Raw genomic sequence first — 11,509 nt, forward strand, 5'->3', positions numbered from 1 at the left:
CGCTGGCCAGCAGCTCAACGAGCTGCTTATGGACCCCACGCCATTTTTCCAGCGAGTAGAAGACGGGGGAGGCACGTCCAAATCTTACAGGGACTGGATCAGCGACCTCACGTAGGCACCTCGGAACCCTATAAGCTGCAGGTCCCTCAGCGCGCCCTCATTCCCTTTGTACGCCTGCCACAGGGCCGGGTCTGCGGCGGCATGACAGAGGCTTGACTCCCTCTTTAGGTGCCCGATCTCGGCTTCACACCTCTTGGTCGACCCCTTCGCGTACACTTGACAGAAGACACGGATGAGAGTATGGCATACATCCCACCATCGCCTCAAGGAGGGGATGCCCCATTGCTTCCTTCTCCAGTCGGCCCTTAATCGATGGAAGTACTCGTGGAATCGCTCGTCCACCAGCAGCCAGCTATTAAAGTGTAAGCACGTGGACGCTGCCTTCGTGCAGAGTGGGGTGAACTCCGCGCACACCAGGTGTTGGTCCGAGCACGGCACCAGCAGCATGGAGGCCGCCAAGACGCGGGAGACATTTGCCTGTGAAAAGTAGAGGCGGTCGATTCGGTACCTTCCTCTTCCAAACCTCCATGTGAAGGCGCTGAAGTCGGGATGGACGTTCCGCCAGACGTCCACCAAGTTCACATAAATTCTCACCCGACGCTTGGCCGTGCTGGGGACCGAGCCAATCCCCCACCTCGAGGATATAGTTAAAATCCCCTCCAAAGGATGATGCACACGCTGCAATCGATGGAGTTCAAGAGAGCGGACACTTCTTCAAAGAAGCATCCTTGCAACGCGCCGGCCTGGGCGCGCGCACGTTCACAAAGTGGAGTGGCACGCTATCCAGGCGAATGGTGAGGTGAAGCAAGTTGCCCAGCATGAACTCCTTGACCCCCAAGATCTCTGGCTGAAAAGTTGGGGCCGACAAGATAGCCATCCCACTGGAAATAGGCGTGAGGTGACTCATGTGGACCCCATCCTGCCTCTCCAGGAGCCAGGTGGTTTTTTCTCCCGGAACAGTGTGGGTTTCCTGCCAAATGTTTCCCTTCCCCGAGGACTGAGATATTGTGAAATCTGCATTTAGACTCCCTACTGCCATTGATGCTGAGGCTGACTATGGTTATCTTCATGTCAAATGTACTTAAAAACCGTCAGCAACACTTCACTGTGAATAAGGAGTGGAAATACAGCTGGCCTACCACTCCTCCAGCAACCCATTGAAAAGCACATTAAATTGGCGCCTCTCAGCCAGTTTCACGCCCGCATCATTCCCCGCTTTCTTGAGGGTGGCTCGTATGGACCGGATGGTCAGCTCCAGATTCGACTAATGGCTGAGAGCCAGCTGAACTTTATTGCAGCAACCCTTACATGCCGCGGGGAAATCCCAGAGATCTGCCGTGTGGATGAGAGAAGACTCGGTGGGAGGCACGAGGAGTCCACCACCTCACTGGTGATGGAATCATGATTGTCTTCCGTGCAACAAATCGAGTCCCTGTCCTCCTCAAGGTCGTCACCGCCAGTGGCCGACACACCCAGCACACACTGTGGGGTTGACATCCCAGCTAGGGCAGCTGGTCCTTCCTCGGTGACGATCCCAACCCCCGGGATCGATGGCGGAGGAGTCCTCTCTGGGTTCTACTGTGACACTGGAGCCTATGGGCGCCAGCAGTTGCGGACCCCCCTCCAAATCCGTTCGCAGGCCAAATTGCGGTCCAGGGGGGGACGAAGGTACCCGACTCTGGAAATCCAGCCAGAGCAGAGACCAGAGGTCGAGAGAGGGGGCCATCTCCCACCTCGCAAGCGCCCATAGACCCAGCAGATTGGCTATCATTTTCAGTTACAATGGGATCGTGTATCTCCTGATCGGGGATGGAATATAACCGGGAAGGCCGACGCTTTGGAACCTTGCCCACCCCTCCACAGAGTGTACTCCACCGAGTGGCAGAATGGGAGGCTTCTCCAGGAACATCTCCAGGCTCCACCACCACAGGCAGTGGGCCATTTCTTCCATCAGCAGGTGCTGCATGTTCAGGGGTCTCCCCCTCCCCTACATCCTGATGGTTATGGAGCTCCTGCCAGGGTTTACAGCCTTGGTGCTGGTGGTGGCAGGGGGAACCTGGGGACCCTAACCAGGAGCCAGCTCCCCTCCAGCAGATGGTCCCCTGCACCTCAAGGTCCTGAGTTGCCTCTGCAGAGGGGTGCCTTCTCCTCTTTTTCCCACTTGGGCATAGATGTTCAGAGACCTCCATGTCAGCAGAGGCCTAAGCCTCTGCACCCTCCTTTTGCTTGGTCACCCTGTGCCTGAGCCCAGTCCTAGGGCAGGGGGATTCCCCGTTAGCGGGCCATCATGTGAGCTCAGGCTCAGGTTGTGCCATGGTGTCCAGAAGATGCACCTCTTGTTGTTTAATTTTCCTCTGCACCTTCCTTCCGCTCGGACAGACACACCCCTCCCCGACGGAGGCCATGTAAACCATCCCCTCCGGAACCGACTGAGCAGTGTCTTTCGGAGGTGTAGGGGGAATGGGACCTACCCTGGGCCGCCGAAGTGGAGCTGGCTGCCGGGCTGTTAGGGCAGTTCTTACGAACGTGTCCCAGCCCCTTGCAGATATGACACCGCGCCCGTCCGAGGTCCAAAAGACGCGGCAGGCCGTCTCCTGGAACTCCACACTGAAGTGGCCCTCCGAGACCTCCTCCCATGCCAATTGCAGGAACAGCAAGCGGCAGAAGGAGTAGACATGTTGGAGGCTGTGCTCCAGAAGACCGAGCAGGACTCGGGTGATCCCCGACCCTACCTCCCCGAGATGGTGCAAATGGGGGAGGAGGAGCTCACTGGGAATAAGGGGCGGGGCATTTGATAGCATGATCCGCTGCGCAGTGGTCTCGAGAGGGTCCACTGGCAGTAAGGTGCCCTCCACATTGAGGGTCACCGCCATCTCAGTCTTCAGAAAGAACACAGCCTTACCGTACATCTTTGAGGCTGCAACAATGCCTGGGGTGCCGGAAACCTCTGCCATTGCCTTTATGCAGGCCTCAATGGACATGTTGGGGTGGGGATAGATCTTCACCCCATGGCTGGATGCTATAAAATTAAAGAGTGACGGGGCTGCAGCCATAGAGGCTGCAGCTGCGTAGCCAGAAGAGGGCCCCAGCGCCAGTGATGAAGTGCCATGGGTCTAAGAGCTAAATCCACCCCGAATTGTGGGCCTGCAAACTAATAACTTGAAAGATTCACCAGAGATCCTGAATGTATATTAAAATAAACAGACAAATAACAGTTTTGGGGAGAGGCTGACGGTACAGAGGAGAGGGAAAGACAGGCTGTAATGGATGTCTTGCTCTCAGGAGGTGTTGCACACAGCACACTTAAAACAGACTTTGCCAACAATCTTGGTCTTTCGGTCTTCTGGTTGGGGGTGGTGGCTTAAACTGGGTCAGCTGAAGCTGCCCAGGCACTATCTATCTCCTTCCATCTCTTTAGCCGTGCAGCTTCAGCCAACCCAGGCTGGGCAATTGGGTTGGGGAGGGAGCTTGCCTGTGTGCTTTTTGCAGCAGCACAGATTCCTGCTGAGTTGGAACCCCTTCCCCTTGTTGTTCCAGCCACGTGTTTCTCCCCCAACAGACCAAACAAGACCAAACTTCTGGTGTTCAGCACCGATCTCCAGAAAAAGCCTTGTGTCCAACAAAATGTATCTTTCTTCACTGTAATGGTGATTGTATTTGACGCTTTCATTTGCTAAATGTAGCTCCTCTCTCCACCTCAACAACCTTCAACTGCCACCAGCGCTGTTACTGAGGCTTGTTGCTGCAATCAGCAGTCGGCACTACAATTAGGCAGCTGCCAACCCTGTGCTGTACCAGTCCTGGGTGGGTTTGATGGGACAGTGCTGAGGTAGCTTTACTCTGTATCTAACCCCTTTTTTGTAATTTTAATAAAATCAAATATACAAGACAGACTCAAAGTTATCTGCCATTCTCGACATCGAAAAGGCACTCCAGCCCCTGCGGTGCCTACCGGTCGCGGAAAGCCTCAAATGAACGTGCGGACACTGAATGCTCCTTCTCCAGGGATACCTGGGTGCGAATGTAACCTCAAAAAGGGGCACGCAATCTGGGTGGACCGACCGCCTGATGGCCTGCAGCCTGTTCCTGTGAATGGCCACATTGGCAAGGCCCAGGAGCAGACAGATGAGGATATCCTCCTCCCGGCCTACGCCCCTCTCCATCGTGTGCCCAAAGATCAGGAGCGTGGGGCTCAGGTATAACCAAAATCTGAGGCGCAGCCCCTTTATATACTGAAAGAGGGGCAGCAATCTCGCATATTTTATATTTACATGAAACACGGACTCGTCCAGAAATTGCTGTTTATGTTTTTATTTTTGTGTAAGTTTTTTTTTAATTAGTGAACTGCATTGATTTTTAGCAGGATGTATCAGTACTGGTTCGGTTTATTTAATAATTCTAAGCTGTTGTAGTATTGCTAAGTTTTTCTTTTTAGCAGTAGCAAAGGGACAACTAATAAATAAAGGAATGGCAGGGTAGCTTCAACCTCGAGAGTGCAATTATCATGCTATGTGGGAGCTGCAGAATGCTTCCTGTATTTTGGAGACCAATTTGTGCGGAAGTGTTGTCAATTGAAGCTGCTTGAGCTCCGAGTTTTGGAACTTGAGCGGCAGCTGGTAACACTGCGGTGGATCTGTGAGGATGATATCTACGTGGATCGCACGTTTATAGATGTGGTCATCCCACAGTTAAAGAGTCTGCAGGAGGAGAGGGAATGCGTGATCACCAGGCAGTCAATAAGAAACAGGCAGGTTGTACAGGAGACCCCTGAGTGCATCTTAATCTCCAACAGGTATTCTGTTCTGAATACTGAGGAAAATGATGCTTCACCTGGGGAGTGCAGCCAGAGCCAAGTCCATGGCATCACGGATAGCTCAACAGCACAAGGAGGCGCAGGAAAGACCGGAAGAGCCATCGTGATCGGGGATTCAATGTCAGGGGAACAGACAGGCGTTTCCGTTGCTGCAGACGTGCATCCAGGGTGGTGCATTGCCTCGCTGATGCTAGGATCAAGAACGTCAGCGAGCGGCTATGGATCATCCTGGAAGGCGAGGGAAAACAGCCACCAGTCGTGGTCCACATCAGAACCAACGACATAGGTAGAAAGAGGGATGTGGTCTTGCAGTCATACTTTAGGGAGCTAGGGAAGATATTGATAAGCAGGACATCAAAAGTCGTCATCTCTGGATTACTCCCAGTTCCTCACGCAAGTGACTATTGAAATAGAAAGACACGATAGATGAATGCGTGGCTGGAAAGATGGTGCAGGAGGGAGGGCTTCAGAGCTTTGGGATTTCGGGACTGGCTGTGGGGGAGAAGGGATCTGTACAGGCCGGACGGGTTTCACCTGAACTGAGCCAGGACTGAGTTCCTTGCAGAACGTTTTGCGAGTGCTGTTGGGGAGGGTTTAAACTAGTTTGGCACGGGGTGGGGACCTTAGGGTGGACTCAGCTGAGACACAATCACAAATGAAAATGGAAGGTGGAAAATTAATGAATGAGTCCGGAAGACAGTGGAGACGAAAATTTGAAAACAAAAGGAGCTTGGCTGTGCTCAAGTGTGCCCATTTCAATGCAAGGGTTACAGGGAATAAAGCAGATGAGCTGAGGGCAAAGATACACACGTAGCAATTTTATATCATAGCTATGACAGAAACATGGCTTGAGCAGGGACAGGAATGACAGCTCAGCATTCTTGGTTGCAGGTTTTTCAGTCGCGATTGGGACGAGGTTAAGAAAGAAGGGGGAGTGAAAATTTTGGTCAAGGCATCTATTACAGCTGTCAGGAGGGATGATATGTTGGAAGGTTCATGAAATCAGGCCTTATGGATTGGGCTAAGAAACCAAAAGGGGGCAATATCACTGCTGGGAATGTTATCTCGACAGCCAAACAGTCAGAGGGAGATAGAGGAGCAGATATGTAGGCAAGTCTCTGAGAATTGCAAGAACATGAGGATAGGAACAGTGGTGTATTTTAATTACCTCAATATTAACTAGGATAGTTTTAGTCTGAAAAGAATTGAGGGAGCAGAATTCATGAGGTGCATTCTGGAGAACGTCTTTGCACAGTATGTGGCACGTGCAACACGAGAGGGTTCAGTTTTAGACTTAGTTTAAGAAAATGAAGATGTGCAGGTGGAAGGAATGGCAGTGGGAGAACATTTTTCTGGTAGTGGTAATAATTCAGTTAGTTTTATCATAATTATGGAAAAGGACGGACACAGAACAAGAGTTAGAGTTCTCAATTGGGGCAAGGCCAATTTTAATAAACTGTGCAGGGAAAATGGACTGGAAACAACTACATGAAGGTAAATCCGTCTCAGAGCTGTGGGAGGCATTCAAAGGAGAGATTCAAGGGGTTCAGGGTAAAGATGTTCCCACAAAAAAAGGGTGAGGCGCCCAAATCTCGACCCCCATGGGGCAGCACAGTGGCGCAGTGGTTAGCACCGCAGCCTCACAGCTCCAGCGACCCGGGTTCAATTCTGGGTACTGCCTGTGTGGAGTTTGCAAGTTCTCCCTGTGTCTGCGTGGGTTTCCTCCGGGTGCTCCGGTTTCCTCCCACAGCCAAAAGACTTGCAGTTTGATAGGTAAATTGGCCATTATAAATTGCCCCTATTATAGGTAGGTGGTCGGGGAATATCGAGACAGGTGAGGATGTGGTAGGAATATGGGATTAGTGTAGGATTAGTATAAATGGGTGGTTAATGGTCGGCACAGACTCGGTGGGCCGAAGGGCCTGTTTCAGTGCTGTATCTCTAAATCTAAAAAATAATCTAAAATCAGGGAACCGAGAGGGTAAGAAAAGGCAGAAAAGGGAAGTAATGTCCGATACTGAGAACTCAATATTGCAGAAAGCTGGGAGGAGTATAGAAAGTGGAGGGGTGAAATCAAAAAGGAAGTTAGAAAAGCAAAGAGAGAGCATGAAAGAATATTGCAAACAAAATCACGGTGAATCCAAAGATGTTTTCTCAATACATGAAGAGTAAGAGTGTAACTAAGGAGAGAGTAGAGCCCATAAAATAATAAAAAGATAACCTATGTGCAGGAGAAGAAAATATTGGTATGTTTCGTATTGAACACTTTGCGTCTGTCTTCACTAAAGAGGGGGGATGGGGACATTGTAGTTCAGGAGGAAGAGTGTAAATTATTAGATATGAATAACAGAGGGAGAGAGGAAGTAGTAATGGGATTAGCATCCTTGAAAGTAGATAAATCACCAGGCCCGGATGAAATGTACCCCAGGATGTTAAAATAAGCAAGAGCGGAAAGAACCGAGGGTCTGACCATCATTTTTCAGTCCTTACTGGATGCAGGTGTCGTGCTGGAGAATTGGAGAATTGCGAACGTTGTCTCTCTGTTGATAAAGGGACTGAAGGATAGTCCTAATAGTTACAGTGCAGTCAGTCTAACTTCAGTATTGGGCAGATTATTGGAATCTATTCTGAGAGACTGGATAAACTGTCACTTAGAAGATCTTGTTTCACCAACTTGACCGAAACTTTTGAAGACGTAACAAGGAAGATCGATGAGTGTAGTGCAGTTGATGTGGTCTACACGGATTTTAGCAAGGCTTTTGAAAAGGTCCCACATGACAGACTGGTTCAAACAATGACATCCCATGGGATCCAGCGAAATGCAGCAAGGTGGATGTAAAATTGGCTCAGAGGCAGGAAACAAGGGTAGTTGTTGACGGGTGTTGTCGTGACTGAAGGGCTGTTTCCAGTGGCGTTCTGCTGGACTCAGTACTGCTTCCACTGCCTTTTGTAGTGTATATTAACGATTTGGAAGTAGATGTCGGGGGCATGATCAAGAATTTTGCAGATGACACAAAGATTGGCCGTGTGGTAGACAGCGAGGATGGTGATTTTAACTTCCCCAATATTGACTGGGACTCACTTAGTGCTGGGTGCTTGGATGGGGCAGAATCTGTGAGGAGCATACAGGATGGCTTCTTGAAACAGTATGTAGATAGTCCAACTAGGGATGGAGCCATTCTGGATCTGGTATTGGGGAATGAGCCCGGCCAGGTGGTCGAGGTTTCAGTGGGGGAGCATTTCGAGAGCAGTGACCATAATTCCATAAGTTTTAAGGTACTTGTGGATAAGGATAAGAGTAGTCATCGGGTGAAGGTGCTAAATTAGGGTAAGGCTATTTATAAAACTATTATGCAGGAACTGAAGAATTTAGATTTGGGGCGGCTGTTTGAGGGTAAATCAACATCTGATATGTGGGAGTCTACACAGGTCAGCTGATTAGAATCCAGTACCAGCATGTTCCTGTGAGGAAGAAATACAAGTTTGGCAAGTTAAGGGAAGCTTGGATAACACGGGATATTGTGAGCCTAGACAAAAAGAAAAAGGAATCATTTTTAAGGGCTGGAAGGCTAGGAACAGATGAAGCCCTTGAGGAATGTAAAGACAGTGGGAAGGAATTTATGCAAGGAGTTAGGAGGGCTAAAAGGGGTCATGAAAAGTCATTGGCAAACAGGATTAAGGAAAATCCCAAGGCTTTTTATACATATATAAAGAGCAAGAGGGTACCCAGGGTAAGGGTTGGCCCACTCAAGGGCAGAGATGGGAATCTATGTGTGGAGCCAGAGGAAATGGACGAGGTCCTAAATGAGTACTTTGCATCAGTATTCACCAAGGAGAAGGACTTGGTGGATGATGAGCCGAGGGAAGGGAGTGCAGATAGTCTCAGTCATCTCCTTATCAAAAAGGAGGACGTGTTGGGTGTCTTGCAAAGCATTAAGGTAGATACGTCCCCAGGGCCTGATGGGATCTACCCTAGAATACTGAGGGAGGCAAGGGAAGAAATTGCTGGGGCCTTGACAGAAATTTTTGCATCCTCATTGGCTACAGGTGAGGTCCCAGAGGACTGGAGAATAGCCAATGTTGTGCCTTTGTTAAGAAGTGTGGCAAGGATAATCCAGGGAATTATAGGCCGGTGAACCTTACGTCAATGGTAGGGAAAATATCAGAGAGGATTATTGGGGACAGGATTTACTCCCATTTTGAAAAAAACAAACTTATTAGCGAGAGACAGCATGGTTTTGTGAAGGGGATGTCGTGTCTTACTAATTTGATTGAGTCTTTTGAGGAAGTGACGAAGATGATTGATGAAGGAAGGGCAGTGGATGTTATCTATATGGAATTTAGTAAAGCCTTTGACAAGGTCCCGCATGGCAGACTGGTGCAAAAGGTGAAGTCACACGGGATCAAAGGTGAGCTGGCAAGATGGATACAGAACTGGCTCGGTCATAGAAGACAGAGGGTATCAGTGGATGGGTATTTTTCTGAATGGAGGGATGTGACTAATGGTGTTCCGCAGGGATCAGTGATGGGACCTTTGCTGTTTGCAGTATATATAAATGATTTGGAGGAAAATGTAGCTGGTCTGATTAGTAGGTTTGCGGACAACGTAAAGGTTGGAGTTGCGGATAATGATGAGGATTGTCAGAGGATACAGCAGGATATAGATCGGTTGGAGACTTGGGGGGAGAAATGGCAGATAGAGTTTAATCCGGAAAAATGTGAAGTAATGCATTTTGGAAGGTCTAATGCAGGTGGGAGGTATACAGTAAATGGCAGTACGCTTAGGGGTATTGACAGGCAGAGAGATCTGGGCGTACAGATCCACAGGTCACTGAAAGTGGCAGCGCAGGTGGATAAAGTAGTCAAGAAGGCATACGGCATGCTTGCCTTCATCGGTCGGGGCATAGAGTATAAAAATTGGCAAGTCATTTTGCAGCTGTACGGAATCTTAGTTAGGCCACACTTAGAATATTGCGTGCAATTCTGGTCGCCACACTACCAGAAGCATGTGGAGGCTTTGGCGAGGGTACAGAGGAGGTTTACCAGGATGTTGCCCAGTCTGGAGGGCATTATCTAGGAGGAGAGGTTGGAAAACTCGGATTGTTTTCACTGGAACAACGGAGGTGGAGGGACGACATGATAGAGGTTTACAATTTTATGAGCGGTGTGGACAGAGTGGATATTCAGAAGCTTTTACCCAGGGTGGAAGTGTCAGTTACTAGGGGACATAGGTTTAAGGTGCGAGGGGCAAAGTTTAGAGGGGATGTGCGAGGCAAGTTCTTTACACAGAAGGTGGTGAGTGCCTGGAACTTGCTGCCAGGGGAGGTGGTGGAAGCAGATACGATAGCGACGTTTAAGAGACATCTTGATAAATATATGAATCGGAAGGGAATAGAGGGACATGGGCCCCGGAAGTGCAGAAGGTGTTAGTTTAGGCAGGCATCAAGATCTGCGCAGGCTTGGAGGGCCGAATGACCTGTTCCTGTGCTGTACTGTTCGTCGTTCTTTGTTCTTTGTTTGACAGCTGTTGGCTGCAGGAAGACGTTAACGGTCTGGTCAGATTTGCAGAAAAGTGGCCAATGGCATTCAACTTGGAAAAGTGTGAGTTGAAGCAATTGGGGAGGTCAAACAAGACACAAGAATACACGATTCCTGGAAAAATGCTGAAAATGGTCGAGGAAGTAAGGGACCTTGGAGTGAATATCCACAGATCCCTGAAGGTTGCAGGACATCCCGGCAAGGTGGGTAAGAAGGCATATAGAGTCCTTTCCCATACCAGCCGAGGCATAGAATATAAGAGCAGGGAGGTTAAGCTGCAATTCTATAAATCATTGGTTAGGCCACAACTTGAGTACTGTGTGCAGTTCTGGTCACCTTATTTCAGTAAGGACATGATTTCACGAGAGAGGTTACAGAGGAGAATTACGTGGATGTTGCCAGGACTGAAAAAAATTCAGCTATGAGGATGGATTGGATAGGCTGAGGTTGTTCTCCTTGGAGCAGATAAGGCAGAGGGGAGATCTGATTGAAATCTATAATATCTTGAGGGGCTTGGATGGAGTGGAGATGAAGAGTCTATTCACCTTAGCAGAGGGTTCAGTGACCAGGGGGGATAAATGTAAAGTGATTGGTTGAGGAAACAATTGTGCACCCAGAAATACAAAACTGGCTCAGGGGCAGAAACAAAGTGCAATTGTTGACGAGTATTTTAGCGACTGGAGGACTGCTTCCCGTGGCGTTCTGCAGGGCTCAGTTCTGCGTCCCCTGGAATTTGTGGGGGTCTGGAACTTGCTGGCCGAAAGTATGGTTGATGCAGAATCCCTCTACTCATTCAAAAGAAGTCTGGATGTGCACCTCAATTGCGGTAATCTGCAGGACTTCCAAATGCTGGAAGAAGGGATGAGAAAAGGTGTATCGTTTTCCGGCTGGCACAGACACAATGGGCCAAGTGAGCTCTTTCAGTGCCTTAAACGTTCTATGATTTTATGATTCAGGAACACGAAAAAGGCTATCCTCATTAACACTCACAGTTACATCCACAATGAATTCCAGCATGATTATCAGATATGATTTTCCATTGAACTATCCATGCTGCTTTTCATTTATTCACTCATGTTTTTACAAGAAGAAATATTT

This window comes from Heterodontus francisci, chromosome 21, assembly GCF_036365525.1.
Source record: "Heterodontus francisci isolate sHetFra1 chromosome 21, sHetFra1.hap1, whole genome shotgun sequence".
Classification (NCBI taxonomy): Eukaryota; Metazoa; Chordata; class Chondrichthyes; order Heterodontiformes; family Heterodontidae; genus Heterodontus; species Heterodontus francisci.